We start from the raw sequence: 18022 nt of genomic DNA, 5'->3' as shown, positions 1-18022 counted from the left end.
AAAGCATTTCCCCTAAAGTCAGGAACAAGACAAGGGTGTCCACTTTCACCGTTACTATTCAACATAGTTCTGGAAGTTTTGGCCACAGCAATCAGAGCAGAAAAAGAAATAAAAGGAATCCAAATTGGAAAAGAAGAAGTAAAACTCTCACTGTTTGCAGATGACATGATCCTCTACATGGAAAACCCTAAAGACTCCACCAGAAAATTACTAGAGCTCATCAATGAATATAGTAAAGTTGCAGGACATAAAATCAATACACAGAAATCCCTTGCATTCCTATACACTAATAATGAGAAAGTAGAAAAAGAAATTAAGGAAACAATTCCATTCACCATTGCAACGAAAAGAATAAAACACTTAGGAGTATATCTACCCAAAGAAACTAAAGACCTATACATAGAAAACTATAAAACACTGGTGAAAGAAATCAAAGAGGACACTAATAGATGGAGAAATATACCATGTTCATGGATCGGAAGAATCAATATAGTGAAAATGAGTATACTACCCAAAGCAATTTACAAATCCAATGCCATCCCTATCAAGCTACCAGCCATATTTTTCACAGAACTAGAACAAATAATTTCAAGATTTGTATGGAAATACAAAAAACCTCGAATTGCCAAAGCAATCTTGAGAAAGAAGAATGGAACTGGAGGAATCAACTTGCCTGACTTCAGGCTCTACTACAAAGCCACAGTCATCAAAACAGTATGGTACTGGCACAAAGACAGACATACAGATCAATGGAACAAAATAGAAAGCCCAGAGATAAATCCACACACCTATGGACACCTTATCTTTGACAAAGGAGGCAAGAATATACAATGGAGTAAAGACAATCTCTTTAACAAGTGGTGCTGGGAAAACTGGTCAACCACTTGTAAAAGAATGAAACTAGATCACTTTCTAACACCACACACAAAAATAAACTCAAAATGGATTAAAGATCTAAATGTAAGACCAGAAACTATAAAACTCCTAGAGGAGAACATAGGCAAAACACTCTCCGACATAAATCACAGCAGGATCCTCTATGATCCACCTCCCAGAATTCTGGAAATAAAAGCAAAAATAAACAAATGGGATCTAATTAAAATTAAAAGCTTCTGCACAACAAAGGAAACTATAAGCAAGGTGAAAAGACAGCCTTCTGAATGGGAGAAAATAATAGCAAATGAGCAACTGACAAACAACTAATCTCAAAAATATACAAGCAACTTATGCAGCTCAATTCCAGAAAAATAAACAACCCAATCAAAAAATGGGCCAAAGAACTAAATAGACATTTCTCCAAAGAAGACATACAGATGGCTAACAAACACATGAAAAGATGCTCAACATCACTCATTATCAGAGAAATGCAAATCAAAACCACAATGAGGTACCATTTCACACCAGTCAGAATGGCAGCGATCCAAAAATCTGCAAGCAATAAATGCTGGAGAGGGTGTGGAGAAAAGGGAACCCTCTTACACTGTTGGTGGGAATGCAAACTAGTACAGCCACTATGGAGAACAGTGTGGAGATTCCTTAAAAAATTGCAAATAGAACTACCGTATGACCCAGCAATCCCGCTGCTGGGCATACACACCGAGGAAACCAGAATTGAAAGAGACACATGTACCCCAATGTTCATCGCAGCACTGTTTATAATAGCCAGGACATGGAAACAACCTAGATGTCCATCAGCAGATGAATGGATAAGAATGCTGTGGTACATATACACAATGGAGTATTACTCAGCTGTTAAAAAGAATTCATTTGAATCAGTTCTGATGAGATGGATGAAACTGGAGCCGATTATACAGAGTGAAGTAAGCCAGAAAGAAAAACACCAATACAGTATACTAACACATATATATGGAATTTAGAAAGATGGCAATGACGACCCTGTATGCAAGACAGGAAAAAAGACACAGCTGTGTATAATGGACTTTTGGACTCAGAGGGAGAGGGAGAGGGTGGGATGATTTTGGAGAATGGCATTCTATCATGTATACTATCATGTAAGAATTGAATCGCCAGTCCATGTCTGACGCAGGATACAGCATGCTTGGGGTTGGTGCATGCGGATGACCCACTGAGATGTTATGGGGAAGGAGGTGGGAGGGGGGTTCATGTTTGGGAACACATGTAAGAATTAAAGATTTTAAAATTAAAAAAAAATTAAAAAAATAAAATTAAATTAAAAAAAAAAGGAGGTTTCTTTTAAAATTCTGTATTGCCATGACGATGCCTGGTTCCACCTGAACTTAACTTTTCTCTAACCTTGAACTAACCAGTGCATTTTTCTCATGGAAATGTTTTTCTTAAACTATGTTAACGAACTATGTATTTACCCTAGATTCTGTCTTTCTTCAAATCGGCTCCAGTTCTGGTTTGCCTAAGACTCAGAAATGACATTACAAACCAGTATGTTTTACTCATGAAAATGTTCTCTTAAGCTATGTTAATGAGACTATGTCTTTGCTTGGAAAACTGCCTTTCTTCAAGATTCATGTTAATTGTTTTATGGTCCAGGAAAACTCACCTTGTACCAATGTTATCTCAAAATGCATGTTGTAGGTGAGGAGTCTGGTGCCAGTCTCTGAGTTTTGAGATATTTCCTTTCTCTAATAAGCAGCCTACTAGTAGGTATATAACTTTCTACTAAAGACTAGCAGGAGGGTACTACTTCTGCCCCCTTCTGATGTCTATGTTGGAAGCTTTCTCTATCTCTTTTATACTTTAATTAATCTTTATTACTCAAAAGCTCTGAGTGATCAAGCCTTGCCACTGGCCTCAGCTTGAATTCCTCTCCTCTGGAGGCCAAGAATCCCAGTGTCTTTCATGGCTCAGCAACAACCTTTCAGGAGGGTCAGATGGAGAGAGGACAGGGTAGAGAGGAGGAAGCCATGACCAAATCTCTTCCTGCAGAAAGCAAAGTGACAAGTGACAGGGGTCATGCTTGGAGCAGCTGGTTCCTGAAGGTGAAGCACATTCAGGGGCTCTGGAGGGGATCCCGGCAGAGTGGATGAGTTGGGAGAGGCCTCCAAGATCCTTTCTTATGGGTCTAGGATCACCTATCCACAAAAAGCAATGAACTACTGATACTCGCAGCCAGTTGGGTGGGTCACAAGGACAGTTTTGTTGAGTGAATGTTTTAAAAGGTCAGTCTTAAAGTGTTACACACTGCCTAAGTCCACTTATAAAATATTCTTAAAATGCCAAAATTCTAGGGATGGAGAACAGACCAGTGGTTTTGCCAAGAGTTAGGGAAGACCCAGGAAGGGTGACCTGAAAGGCCCAGCACAGAGAGTTTCTAGTGACAGAACACTCTGTATGTCAGTTGTCATGTTGGTTAAATGGGGAATCTGCACATATGATAAGATGCACCAAAACATAACAACAAGAGCATGCAGCAATTGGTGAAATTCAAGGAGGTCTGTAGTCTAGTTAGTTGTATTCTGATAGTGACTGTAGCTACATAAGTTATCACTGCTATAGGAAAAGCGGGTGCAAGACACACGGGACCTCTCTGTAGTATTTTTGCAACTGTGTGGTTTTGTCTATGAGTCTATACTTACTGTTTTTTTTGTTTTTTTTTTTAAGTCTCTGATTCAAGAGCTGAATTTTGGAGGCAAGGATCAGTGGGTAAAAGAAAAGGAGGTGAGGCCAGCTTTGTGACCTTGGGAAATGAATGAATCCTCTACGTTTGCTTTCTCATCCATGCACAGGAATGACGAGAACAGCAGACAACTTGCTGGGGCTTTGAAAGAGGAAAGGAGGTGATGCCGACATGGTGAGTCCAGAAAACAGTTGTTCCTGTTGACTGAGCACCTACTGTTCGCCAAGCCCAGTCCCTGCCTTCTCTCACTCATCCTATCAGTGACTCTGCAGGCTACTCACTCTTTCCATGAGCAAGGACACCAAGTCACAGCAAAAAGGTAGAGGAGATGAATTCCAGGAGGGCTGCATGATGGCAAATCCTCTCGTCACTCACAGAAGACAGGGAGACATGCACACAGCAGAATGGGGCTCAGAGCCCCTGTGACGGAAGAGTTCAGGCAGCTTTCTCCCTGAGGTGGAGTGTTGCAGGAGTGAGTTAGCACTTGGCACCAGTCACAGTGAGGCCCTGTGGGGCCAGCCAGACTCCCTATGCCCACTAGGGACTAGGGTCTCTGGACTCACTTCATAGACCAAGCAGTATTTGATGTTTATGACTCATCTCAAGCTAATAGGGATCATTTATGGAAGAAAATTACATTTTTAGACTACTGGAGGGTTTAAGGATTTCTTTTCCTCTAAGGAAATGACATAGTCCAGAAAATAGACCCAACAAGAGGCAGAAAGACCAGCCCAATTTCCCCATTTGGAGGGCAAATCTGAACCTTAGTTTTCCTGGGTGATACGGGAATAATAACTATTTTCATCACAAGGTTGTGGTAGCTTCCACAATGATGTGTGTGAAAGCGTTTTGCAGACTAGAAAGGGTTCAGGTGCTGCTATGTTTTTCCACAAAGTTTCAGCTTTTTAACAATTTTTTATTAATTTTAAAAGTCATCAGACTTACCATTTTAGCCATTTCTTAAGTGTTCAATTCAGTGGTATTAAGGACACCCACATAGCTGTACAACTAGCATCACCATCCACAGAATGTTTTACATCAAAAATGAAACTCTGTCCCAATTATATACTAATACCTCATCCTCCCTACCCTCCATCCCTGGCAAGTACCACTCTACCCCTGGTCTTCGTGAACTTGCTCCTCTCAGGACCTCATGTGAGTGGAAACATATAGTATTTGTCCCTTGTAATGAGATTTTTTTTCTTTCTTGTTTATTTCCTGTGGCAAAATATATACCACGTAAAATTTACGACTTAACCATTTTCAAATGTACAGGTGAGTGGTATCAAATACATTCAAATGTTGTGCAGCCATCACCACCATCCATCTCCATATTCTTTCATCCTAAAAACCTGAAACTTCATTAGACCATAACGCCCCACTCCCCCCTCCCACTACCCCTGGCAACCATCCTACTTTCTGTCTGTATCAATCTGACTACACTGCCTACCTAATTAAAACAGAAAATATAGTAAGTCATTTGTGACTGGTTTATTTCACTGAGCATAATGTCTTCAAGGCACATCCAGGCTAGAGCATGTGTCAGAATTTTCTTCCTTTTATTTTTTTTAAATTTTATTTTTACTTTATTTTACTTTACAATACTGTATTGGTTTTGCCATACATTGACATGAATCCATCACGGGTGTATACAAGCTCCCAATCCTGAATCCCCCTCCCACCTCCCACCCCATATCATCTCTCTGGATCATTCCCATGCACCAGCCCCAAGCATCCTGTATCCTGTATCGAACATAGGTTGGCACTTCGTTTCTTACATGATAGTATACATGTTACAATGCCATTCTCCCAAATCATCCCACCCTCTCCCTCTCCCTCAGAGTCCAAAAGTCCACTCTACACATCTGTGTCTCTTTTGCTGTCTCGCATACAGGGTCATCATTACCATCTTTCTAAATTCCATATATATGTGTCAGTATACTGTATTGTTTTTCTTTCTGGCTTACTTCACTCTGTATAATCGGCTCCAGTTTCATCCACCTCATTAGAACTGATTCAAATGTATTCTTTTTCATGGCTGAGTAATACTCCATTGTGTATATGTACCACAGCTTTCTTATCCATTCATCTGCTGATGGACATCTAGGTTGTTTCCATGTCCTGGCTATTATTAACAGTGCTGTGATGAACATTGGGGTACATGTGTCTCTTTCAATTCTGGTTTCCTTGGTGTGTATGCCCAGCAGTGGGATTGCTGGGTCATAAGGCAGCTCTATTTGCAATTTTTTAAGGAATCTCCACACTGTTTTCCATAGTGGCTGTACTACTTTGGATTCCCACCAACAGTGTAAGAGGGTTCCCTTTTCTCCACATCCACTCCAGCATTTATTGCTTGTGAACTTTTGGATTGCAGCCATTCTGACTGGTGTGAAATGGTACCTCATTGTGGTTTTGATTTGCATTTCTCTGATAATGAGTGATGTTGAGCATCTTTTCATGTGTTTGTTAGCCATCCATATGTCTTCTTTGGAGAAATGCCTATTTAGTTCTTTGGCCCATTTTTTGATTGGGTCGTTTATTTTTCTGGACTTGAGCTGCAGAAGTTGCTTGTATATTTTTGAGATTAGTTGTTTGTCAGTTGCTTCATCTGCTATTGTTTTCTCTCATTCAGAAGGCTGACTTTTCACCTTACTTATAGTTTCCTTTGTTGTGCAGAAGCTTTTAATTTTAATTAGATCCCATTTGTTTATTTTTGTTTTTATTTCCAATATCCTGGGAGGTGGATCATAGAGGATCCTGCTATGATTTATGTCAGAGAGTGTTTTGCCTATGTTCTCCTCTAGGAGTTTTATAGTTTTTGGTCTTACGTTTAGATCTTTAATCCATTTTGAGTTTATTTTTGTGTGTGGTGTTAGAAAGTGATCTAGTTTCATTCTTTTACAAGTGGTTGACCAGTTTTCCCAGCACCACTTGTTAAAGAGATTGTCTTTACTCCATTGTATATTCTTGCCTTCTTTGTCGAAGATAAGGTGTCCATAGGTGTGTGGATTTATCTCGGGGCTTGCTATTTTATTCCATTGATCTATATTTCTGTCTTTGTGCCAGTACCATACTGTCTTAATGACTGTGGCTTTCTAGTAGAGCCTGAAGTCAGGCAAGTTAATCAATGAATATAGTAAAGTTGCAGGATATAAAATCAACACTCAGAAATCTCTTGCATTCCTATACACTAATAATGAGAAAGTAGAAAAAGAAATTAAGGAAACAATTCCATTCACCATTGCAACAAAAAGAATAAAATACTTAGGAATATACCTACCTAAAGAAACTAAAGACCTATATATCGAAAACTATAAAACACTGATGAAAGAAATCAAAGGGGACACTAATAGATGGAGAAATATACCATGTTCATGGATTGGAAGAATCAATATAGTGAAAATGAGTATACTACCCAAAGCAATCTACAGATTCAATGCAATCCCTATCAAGCTACCAGCAGTATTTTTCACAGAACTAGAACAAATAATTTCAAGATTTGTATGGAAATACAAAAAACCCTCAAATAGCCAAAGCAATCTTGAGAAAGAAGAATGGAACTGGAGGAATCAACTTGCCTGACTTCAGGCTCTACTACAAAGCCACAGTCTTCCTTTTAAAATAAAAGAAAAAATCTTCCTTTTTAAAGTGAATGATATTCCACTTTACATATAAACCACATTATTCTTATATTATTTTTCTTGCTTCCACATCCTTGCTATGGTGACAAAGGCAGCCTGGCAGCGAGTGGCTGAGACCAGTTCCCCTGAGGTCATCTGTGCTGTCAGCATGACCTCAGGTAACAGATGACCTCAGGTATCCCCTCTGCTTGGATGACTCTAAAGCCTCTGTAGTCACATGCTCAACCTGAAGCTTCCTACCCACTCCCACTGATCCTATAAAAGGGGACAATGACAGGCAAGCGGGTCTCTGTAGCCATCCTGAGGGACTTCTGGGATGCTGGGGTCAAGCAGAGCCCAATTTTATAGTCACTGACTCTTTAGGGTCTCCAAATGGGTGGTCTCAGCTCATGTCCCTGGATTGAGGTCTTGCTGAATCCTCACTTTGATTTGAGTCTGCAGCTCCCATGGTTGCTCTCCCATGAGCTTGTGTTATTGAGTCCACAAATGTCCAGCATCCATTCTGCCTTCTCACAGAGGAATTTCATGACAACTGGACACAGCATGTGGATTAGCTGAGGTCTGCATCTGGCAGTGGTTTTATGGAAAGTAAAACTTCCCTAGACAGGGAAGTAAAAAAGATAAACTCTTGCTAGTGGAAGAGAGAAGAATCAGTAGGAGAGAGTTTACTGGAAAGAAAAAAGGATGAAAAACAAAAGACAACTTTAAACAAGGAGTGGACTTTACAGTAGGCAAATGACAACCTTGATTTGAATCTTGGCTCTTCCACTGAGTTGCAGGAAGAAAGCTCCCACCTCGCCCCTCCCCTTGGCTGCCTTATCAGCAAAATCAAATCAGATTCCTGGCCTAATTTCCAGAGTGATTGTAAGACCAAACTGTGGTGAGTGGTCCTTGTGGGGTAACACCCATCACTCTTCTGTCTCTCCCTCAAAAGCTGAGAGGAGGTGACCATGATGACCGGGGCATTTAGGATGAAACAGCCCTGATGGAAGAGCGGGCGGGCCTCCATGGAAGGTCCAGGCTCTCTGCTGCCCCTTCTGCTTGGGCACCAGCAGTCCACCAGGACTTATGGTGGCACCACTTAGGTCCACCAGGAGTCTAGCTGCACGACTCTTAGGCTGTGAGACCTTTCCTTGTTTCTTTATCTGAAAAATGGAGCTGATGCTTCCTAGAGCTGATGTGATTAAAACAAGAATGGTGTGGACAGAGCCTGCATACAGTCTGTACACTCTCAGCCTTCCATACACTTTGGCTTTTTGATCAGGAACCAAACAGGAAATAACACTGGTTTTCTGTTGTAACTTTTCTGAGTTGCAAGGTCACTAGCCTTCCTGTAAAAGTCCTCCATTTGGAAAGAAATAGATCTATGGTCAAGTAGAAATAAGCCAGGGTAGAAAAGAGTAGCGTGTTCTCAGCCCTTCCCACAAACTTGGCATCCATCCAAATGACCTTGACCACCAAGGCTGGGCCTCCTCAGGCAAGTTGCTGGACCTGAAGGCACTGGTGTCGTCCTTGTCAGCAGGGCTCAGTCTGAGCGACTTGATCGAAAGAGTGGGGGCGGGCATGAAGAGAGTGGCTGAGGGCTGGCCTTGGGCCCCTGTCCCAGATACCAAAGGAGCAGAGCAGGGACAGGGGACTCTGCAGGGGAGGTCCTGGAGGGCTTCTCAGAGGAGGTGATGCCAGACTTTGGCTTTACAGGGTGAGGATGATTTCTCCAGGTTCGATGCAGCTGGTGTCCCGGCAGAAGGACCTGCATGAACAAACACTAGAAGCCACGTGGATGTGACCCTAGGCAGCAGCAATATGACCAGGATGCGGTGAGGAGCTGGTGTGTTCTGGAACATGCCATGTGCTGGTGGCATGAGAGTGAATAAAGCAAGCAGGCTGGTGAGTGGGTGGGTGGGGATGGCTGAGTGGGTGGAAAGACAGCCATGGGGTGGGGGAGTAGTTGGCCAAGGGACTCTCAGTGTGTTGGTGGCAGGTCTCCTTCAAGGAGCCGAGGCAGGGTGGGCTGCGTCAGAAGGACATGGGAGGTCGGGGCTGGGGTGGTTTCTCTATGGGGCAGCAGGAGGGTGGAAATAGGTCTGGGCGGGGCCTGATGGGTAGAGTGTTGGTAACTTGAGCCACTCACAAGTGAGGGTTTACTTCCCTTTTGATTCTCCAAATATATCTGGGACCAGAAGGTGTGCGTGGTTTATTGCAGGGACACACAGAAGGCAGCTGCATCTGCAGAGCTGAGAACAGCTGGATCTTGTTCACACTTAGCCAGAGGAAGCCTCCTGGGTAAGCAGGGCGTGGGTAGGACCCCGCCCATCTCCCCATCCTCAGGATGACTGTCTGAGAAAAGGGTGATCTTCATTACAGAAGAAGGGAAATGAAAGCTCAGGGAGGTGAGGTCATGGCCCGAGGCACAGGTGAAGCAGGGGCAGAGCCTGGATGTGGAGGCAGGTGTGTCTGTGTTCCTACAGACGCTTTCCTAAACCAAGATGACAGAGCATAGACAATGTAGGTGTCATATTGCAGTTTACTGTCAGAGGGTGATCTCTGGAAAGTGCAGGATGCCCACAGATGGAAACACTCAGAACTGTGATGACACTGTCTATCAGAAAGAACTTTTATCAAGACAGACAAGGAAAACAAATCTAAGTACTCCACCGCAGGTGTGGTGCTGTGTTTTCACGAAGCTGGTTGCTTCATGTCCCAGTAATGGGTCCCACACCTCGTATTCTAGCCAGGCTGTGCCCAGGAGGGTGGAGGGACCCCCGGAGGCCCTGGAGCAGGGGGAGCAGCAGAGAAGAGACAGGGCCCCTGCCCAGTGCTGGGAGCTGCAGAAACTCCACACAAACAGACCCGCAACTAGGAAAGTGCAAGATTCCAGGGGAGACTGAAGAGGAACTGGGGGAGAGAGCCGGGGGGAGGAGGGGAAACTCTAAATACAGGTAACATTTCACCTGGTGAGGCAGGTGGGGAAAGGCCTTGCAGGGGAGGGGCAGCCTGGAGGCTGGGGGAAATCAGAGTCCGGGCAGCTGGGCGTCCTCCAGGCCCCTGGACCAGGCCCCATGGAGTCAGGAGGGTGCAGAAGACAGGAGTAGGAGCATCAGGAGGGCCTGGCAATGGGCTAAGGACTTTGAATTTGACCCTGCCTTTACCCCTCCCATCCCTGCCCATAGAGTATGAGCTGTACCATGTGGAGGGAGATGTTTGGTAGAATCTCTGTCTGTGCACAGGAAGAGAAGGTCTCTGTGTCTGGCCATGCAGTTGGGTGGGGACAGGCTTCCCCACAGTACTCCCTTTTCCCAGAAACAGCCTTTCCAGGAAGTGATCTGGAGGCTAACAGAGGAAGGCACTCACAATAGAAATCCAGCAGAAGGGAGCACCATCCAACATCCACACCCAGCTGAGGCCCAAGACAAGGGTCAGGACCAGGACAAGAATGGGAGGGAAGGACAGAAGGATAAGTCAAGGGTCATGATGCATTTGCAATTCTTTGGCATCATCCAGGAGCTGGCCCTTCTGCTGGAGCCCTCCTCTTCTTTCTGGCTTGAATTTTCCTTCTCATGTTTCATGATTTCAATTGGCTGTCCCGGCTCCTGGGGTCCTGCAGCTTTGAGGCAGAGAAGGAGGCAGGGGAGCAGCCAGTTCTCTTCTCCCACCTGCTTGGAGGAAGGCCTACCTCTGTGAATACTCTCCCATCCACAAGGTCAGTGCCTCTAGCCTCTGCCTCCAGGCACACTCGCTAGTGGACAAGCTGATGGTTACTCTTCCTGAGGGACAACCCTGGGTGTCACAGAGAGGAGATGACAGAAAGATTCTAGGATGGGGCTTAGGGGAGGGGATTTGGGGGAGGCTCTAACAATATGGAGCAACTCTAGGCTGGGTGCTGCCGAGAACTGGGGTCAGCTCTACCAGTGTGAGTCTCAGCAACCCCATCTGTGGAATTGGGGACCAGAGCGAGGATAAAGGTGCAATTGGTAAAGAAGGAGCAGTCCCGCTTTTCAGCCCAGGGAGGGGGTGTTTTCTTGGTGGGGGTGCACTGATGGGTGTTTGCTGTCTCCTTCACTCCTGCTCTCAGGGTGACCCTGTGTGAAGTTGGAGTTCTGTGAGAGCCTTTATATCCAAGAGGAAAAGAACATCACCCCGTTGTGATACCAGGCCAGCTTTGGGATGTCAGGGGTTCTTTCTTTCTCAATCCTTTATAAACATCCGTGTAAATAAACAGAAGGGAATATCCCCACAGACTTCAAGACTGCTCTTCTTATTAAATTTATTTCATAACAAAATATTTCCTATTATACTCATGCTTCTTTACACCATGAAAAGAAAAGAAAGAAAGATACCAGCTCAGTCCTGTCCAACTCTTTGTAGCCCCATGAACTGTAGCCCACCAGGCTCCTCTCCATGGGATTTCCTAGGCAAGAATACTTGAGTGGGTTGCCATTTCCTTCTCCAGGGGATCTTCCTGACTTGGGGACTGAACCCACATCTCTTGCATTTTTCATCTCCTGTATTACCACAAGTGCAGTTTTTAAACTTTATGTCTCCCTTTTTGTCCACACTTTACCCAAAGTCCTCTCCTTTGATTATTATTATGAACTCATGGCCTTTCACAGATTCAACAAGGCCCAATGAAATATATTTATGGTAACATTACCTTTCATTATTATTATTATTATTTTTACTGTTATATGTGGGTGCCCCTTCTGACCACTTCTTTGAACTTCTTCTAGGGCATCCTTGCCTCTACAGGAGCAGAGAAGCCAGCCTGTGGGATTCACCTCCCCTGCAAGGGGTCTTCCTTCTTTTGAGTGGATGGAAGCCCATGGGTGCCCATGTGGGTGGGCAAGATGCTGCTGGACAATATTTGTTTAAGGTCACAGTTCACGCTCATCATTCTGGTTTAACCCTGTTTTCATGCCTACTTTTCTAGAGAACTTGGTTTCATCAACACAAATATGCCTCCTACACTGACAGTTGTCGCAGCAAGAGTCACACTTATTTCTTGTTGGCATTTAATTCAACTGCTTCCCTCATCTTTAAGGTGGTGGTACTAGAAACCATCCCATTCTTGTGGGTTACTGACTGCTATAAAATGACTTCTGCTGTCTTAGGGCTTCCCTGGTGGCTCAGACAGGGAAGCGTTTGCATGCAATGTGGGAGACCTGGGTTCGATCCCTGGGTCGGGAAGATTCCCTGGAGAAGGAAATGGCAACCCAGTCCAGTACTCAAGGGGCGTGGTGTTGGTCACTTTTTTTAGGCTCACTTGTTCAGTCGTGCTTTGGGTAGGGAGGAACAGTGCAAACAAATATCACTGGTGTGTGCTCACAGTGATTCAGCCATGTTGGGTTTGCCCCCGCTCATGGCGTGTGTGCTTTCTGACCAGTCTACACTGCTCAGACTCTAGGTCTGCCGGGAACTGTCTGATGCGGGCTCTGGTTTGCATGCACTTCTCAGGTCTAAGCCACTCAGCTTCAGGTTCCGGGGTACTCCACAAAGGCGCAGACTTGGTTGGGCCTGCGTTTTGTGCCCGTCCAAGGTCCAAGCAGCTCAGGTGACCAGGTGCTTGGTGTGCAGAGTCACCCCCAGTTGAAGGCTGCGACTTATCCCCTCCCCTATCCCAACCACTCGGTTTTCTGGGTGTACAACTGGCACACATTCTCAGGTGTGCTGTGTGTCTCTTCTGGGGAGCTGATCTCTGGTTGCGACCCTCCCAGTGGATGTTGACCGTCCAGAATCCCAAGAAGTCTTGGTTAGCGATGAAGCCTGCGTTCGGTTTGGTAGAGGATGCCGTCTCTGGGGCCGCGATCCAGGCAAGAGTACTGGAGTAGGCTGCCATTGCCTTCTCCGTAGCAGCAGCAGCAGCCATCTCTGGGGCTGCGATTGCCCCCTTCCGGCTCTGGCTGCCCTCACCTGCCTGTCTCCAGCGGGGGATGGGCCGGTCCGCAGCCAGCTAGCTCTGCTTAGTCCTTTGTTCTGTGAGTGTGCCTGGCGGTGTCTCAGGTTAGGGCTTTTCTCAGATAGCTATCCCACAGTCTGGGCTGCTATCTCAAGCTAGTTCCCTCAGATTGCCCTCAGCGCGTTCAGGCCCTAAGCAATGCAGCCCACTCCTCCCTGTCCCTCCCCCGCTTGCTAGTGGGCGATGTGAGCCTCCGGGCTGCTGCTCTGCTGGGAGTTACTGTTAGACACCTAATCTGTGGCTTTTCATTATTTATTTATTTTTCCTCCCAGTTATTTTGCCCTCTGAGATTCCAAGGCTCCACAGACCCACCAGAGAGAGTGTTTCCTGGTGTTTGGAAACTTCTCTCTCTCTTTTTTTTTAAGACTCCCTTGCCAGGACGCATCTCCTTCCCTACCTCTTTTGTCTCTCATTTTATCTTTTTATATTTTGTCCTACCTCCTTTCGAAGACAATGGTCTGCCTTTCTGGGTGCCTGATGTCCTCTGCCGGCATTCAGAAGTTGTTCTGTGGAATTTGCTCGGTGTTCAAGTGTTCTTTTGATGAATTTGTCAGGGAGAAAGTGGTCTCCCCGTCCTATTCCTATGCCATCTTAGGACCGGTCCTGGGCTAGGGACTTTCCTAACACCCCTTTCCCTTCCCAGGGAGGGTGAATGCAGGCACATGAGGGAGATGGTTGGGAGAATCTGTCTGCCCACGAGGAGGGGGGGATGCATGCCTGGCCATGCAGCTGGGCAGGGACAGGCTTCTCCAGGGCCCTCCCCTCTCCCACCAACAGCCTTTCCAGAAAGGGACCAATCAGAGGCTAACAGAGGAGGAAGCCCTGGTGAGGAATCCAGCAGAGGAAGCACCATCAGCATCCACACCCAGCTGAGGCCCCAGACAAGGGTCAGGACCAGGCCAAGAATGGGAGGGAAGGGCGGAAGGATGAGTCCAGTGTTCAACGCATTTACAATTGTTTGTCATCACCCAGGAGCTGGCCCTTCTGCCTGAGCCCTCCTCTTGTTTCTGACTAGGCTCTGTTCTCATGTTTCATGATTTCAATAGGCTGACCTGGCTCCTGGGGTCCTCCAGCTTTGGGGCAGAGAAGGGGCAGAGGGCCGCTAGCTTTCCTCTTCCATCTACCTGGAGGAGGGCCTGCCTTTGTGACTTCTCTCCCATCCACGTGATGGTGCCTCCAGCCTTTGCTACCAGGCACACTCCCTAAAAACAAGCTGATGGTTACTCATCCTGAGGGAGAGCTGGGAACATCGCAGAGGAAGGTGCAGGAAGAAGGATTCTCGGCTTGGAGCTTAGGTGGGGGGGATGCGGGGGAAGCTCTAAGGCAATGGGGCTGCTCTAGATGCGGTGCTGCGGGGATTGGGAGGCAGCACTGCCAGCGGGCTCTCAGTAACTCATCTATGGAGAGGGGCGAGCAGAGCGAGGATGAAGCTGTGATTGGTAAAGAAGGAGCAGGCCTGCTTTTCAGCCAGGGGAGGGGCATGGTGTTGGTGGGGGCGCAGTGACGGGTGTTTGCTGTCTCCTTCACTCCTGCTCTCAGGGTGACCCTGTGGGAGGCTGGAGGTTTGTGAGAGCCTTTACATCCAACGGGTGAAGAGCAGCACCCTGTTGTGATACCAGGCCAGCCTCCAGATGTCAGGGGCTCGCTCTTTCTCAATCCTCTATAAACATTTGTGTAAATAAACAGAAAAGAATATACCCAGAGACTTCAAGACTCCTCTTATTATTAAATTCAATTCACAACAAAACAATTCCCATTACATTTACTCTTCTTTGCACCATAGAAACAAAAGAAAGACACCAGCTCAGTTGTGTCCCACTCTCTGCATCCTCACGGACTGGAGCCCTCCCAGATCCTCAGTCCATGGGACTTCCCAGGCAAGAATACTGGAGTGGGCAACCATTTCTTTCTCCAGGGGGATCCTCCCTGCCCAGGCATCGATCCCATATCACTTTCGTCTTGGGTCTCCTGCATAACCACTCGCATTCTTTTTAACCTTTATGTCTCTCTTTTAGGCCACACTTTTCTAAAGTCCTCTCCTTTGAATATTATTATGAACTCATGGCCTTTCACAGACTCAGCCTGTCTCAATGAAACTTTCATAGCAATCATTATCTTTTATTGTTATGATTATATGTGGGTGCCCCCTTATGACCACTTCTCTGATCATCTTCTAGAGCATCCTTGTCTTTTTGGGAGCAGAAATGCAGTCTCTGGAATTCACCTCCCCTGCAAGGGTTCTTCCTTTGAGTGGACGGAAGCCCATGGGTGCCCATGGGTGTCCAGATGCTGCTGGACAGTATCTGTTTAAGGTCACAGTTCACTCTCATCATTCTGGTTTCACCCTGTTTTCACGCCTGCTTTTCTAGAGAACTAGGCTTCATCAACACGAGCATGTTCCTACACTGACATTGTCACAGCACGAGTCACACATTTCTTGTTGGCATTTAATTCAGCCACTTCCATCTTCTTTAAGGTGGTGGCACCAGAAACCGCCCCATTCTTGTGGGTTACTGATTGCTGTAAAGTGACTTCTGTTGTCTTAGAGTTAAAACAATCCAGTTCTAAGTGCATTTGGTTAAAACAGGTCTGTTTGTACAGAGGGTTCTGCTCGTTCCTTCCCAAGGAAAAGCTTCTTCTTTAGATAGTTCATCAATGTCTTTAAATGATATCACTACATTGGGAGGTGGAATGGTGTGAGAATGTGTGCGCGGGAGACAGGAACCTGGACTTGGAGTCTAGCTCTAGCACTAGCTGTGTGCTTTGAGTAAATTACTTAACCTCTCTGAACTTCAGTTACCTTTCTTAGAGGAGCATTGTGAGAACTAAAAGGAAGTGAATTCATACCAAGCAATTGGGAAGGTGCCTGGTGCAAAGTGGGAAGTCATCAACCACAATAGCTAATAAGTAGTAGGTATTGCATTTAGCTTTTTCTTGACGTAAATTTGATAGTATTTATTTACTTCTTATTAGGAAAAATAAGGATTTCGTTTATTTATATACTTTCTATTATACCTTTCCACTTCTCCTTATATCATTATTCCACTAATTGTATATCCTCTGTTAGGAAGCTTTGTACTTGTAAGCACTTGATTTGCATCTTCGTTCCTTATGCTCTTGACTGCACCTCCTCTATCTTGACGCCCAGCTTTGTGACCTGAGATGGTAGCCCTCCTCCTCCCTTCAGTGCTCAGCTCCCAAGCTCTAGATGTGTGTTTGATTTTTAAGTTAACAAGCACATTTACTTCACATATTTAAATACTTTGTTTCATTTTCAAAGATAAGGATATTTTATAATGACTATAAATGAAACTCATATTTTTGAATCACTCTATTATACATCTGTGAGCTATATCATATTATATATATTAATATTACTTCAGTTTTAAAACAGTCTCCGAAGGACTTGGACATAGATATATTTACTTTAGTTTTTTTCTTTTTTAATCAACAAAGGAGTTTACATTTTTCGTGACATTTTAATACATTTTTTAAGAGCTAAATTGTACCATATAGCTACACATGGCTCTCAGCAGTTCACCTCAGTTCAGTTCAGTCGCTCAATCATGTCTGACTCTTTCCAACCCCATGAACTAACTGCAGCACACCAAGAATCCCTGTCCATCACCACTCCCAGAGCCTGCTCAAACTCATGTCCTTTCAGTTGCTGATGCCATCCATCCAACTCGTCCTCTGTCGTCCCCTTCTCCTCTTGCACTTTAGTTTTTCCTGATGTTTCTAACTGGCTCCATTTTCACCCCTTGCACTGTTTATCTTCAGCATTTCCTCCATTTCCTTCCAACTGTGCCTCATGTGATACCAAGTCCCCGTCCCACAGACTCTGGACTTCTTATCCCATTCTGGACAGGTTTCTCTCTAGGTCTTCTGCACACCCAGCTGGGATCTTGGGATTCCCTTCCCACGGGGTTGATGTTCCTGATTCCTGGATCCCACGCCTCTCTCTCTCATGGGTATCCTTTACCTTCCTCCATAATTAAACAAACACGTAATCTGTTTTTTTTTTTTTTTTCCTGCATCTCAATTTCAAGTAAATTTCTAAAAGTCTGGTGAAGGGTGAAGGCTGCTGTGAATATGGGATGGGGTGTGGGGGTGGTGGGCCTGTCCCTGCTCTCCTCTCGGCCTCCCTCTCATCTTGCTCCCTCTCCGGGGCTCTGCCCAGCAGACCGTTCTTCTCTCCTGTGAACACCCTCCCTGTTTCTCTCCCTCTACTGCGCTCCTCTTCACTCAGCTATCACTTCTCCACCCAGTGAGTCTTCAAATATTCGTGAAAGACTCTGGTCTCCTACTGCTCCCATGCTTGCTTTTATTAGCAACAGAGGGAGGAGAGGCAGGCTATGGGTTCTTGACCCAGTGAGTGGGGTGGAACCAGTGTACCAAGGGCAAGACTTCTGTTCTTAGATAAGTCAGGTAACATCTATGTGTCAGCTTCCTTATTTGTAAATGAGGATACAGTGGTACGCATCTCAGAAGCTAATGGAATAACATATGAGGGACCATTGGTATAGTTTCAGAGCCGATGCCAATGCAGAGCAAGGATCACAAGCACCAGTTGCTCTTCTCAGTGAAAGTGGAAGTTGCTCAGTCATGTCCGACTCTTTGTGATCCCTTGGATGACACAGTCCATGGAATTCTGCAGGCCAGAATACTGCAGTGGGTAGCCATTCCCTTCTGCAGGGGATCTTCACAACCCAGGGATCGAACCCATGTCTCCTGAATGGCAGGTGGATTCTTTACCAACTGAGCCACAAGGGAAGCCCAAGTGAAGCTGTTTCCACTCGATTTTGAACCGGGGAC

The 18022-nt window shown here is 45.4% G+C and overlaps 1 pseudogene; it reads right to left on the bottom strand.

Annotated features, from left to right (window-relative positions):
• LOC138078716 (apolipoprotein L2-like) overlaps positions 1-18022 on the bottom strand; it is a 113830-nt pseudogene that overhangs the window by 18919 nt on the left and 76889 nt on the right.

The sequence above is a fragment of the Capricornis sumatraensis genome, chromosome 4 (assembly GCF_032405125.1).
Source record: "Capricornis sumatraensis isolate serow.1 chromosome 4, serow.2, whole genome shotgun sequence".
Lineage (NCBI taxonomy): Eukaryota > Metazoa > Chordata > Mammalia > Artiodactyla > Bovidae > Capricornis > Capricornis sumatraensis.
The sequence above is the reverse complement of the archived record's forward strand: the minus strand, read 5'-3'. Positions and strand labels throughout refer to the sequence as shown.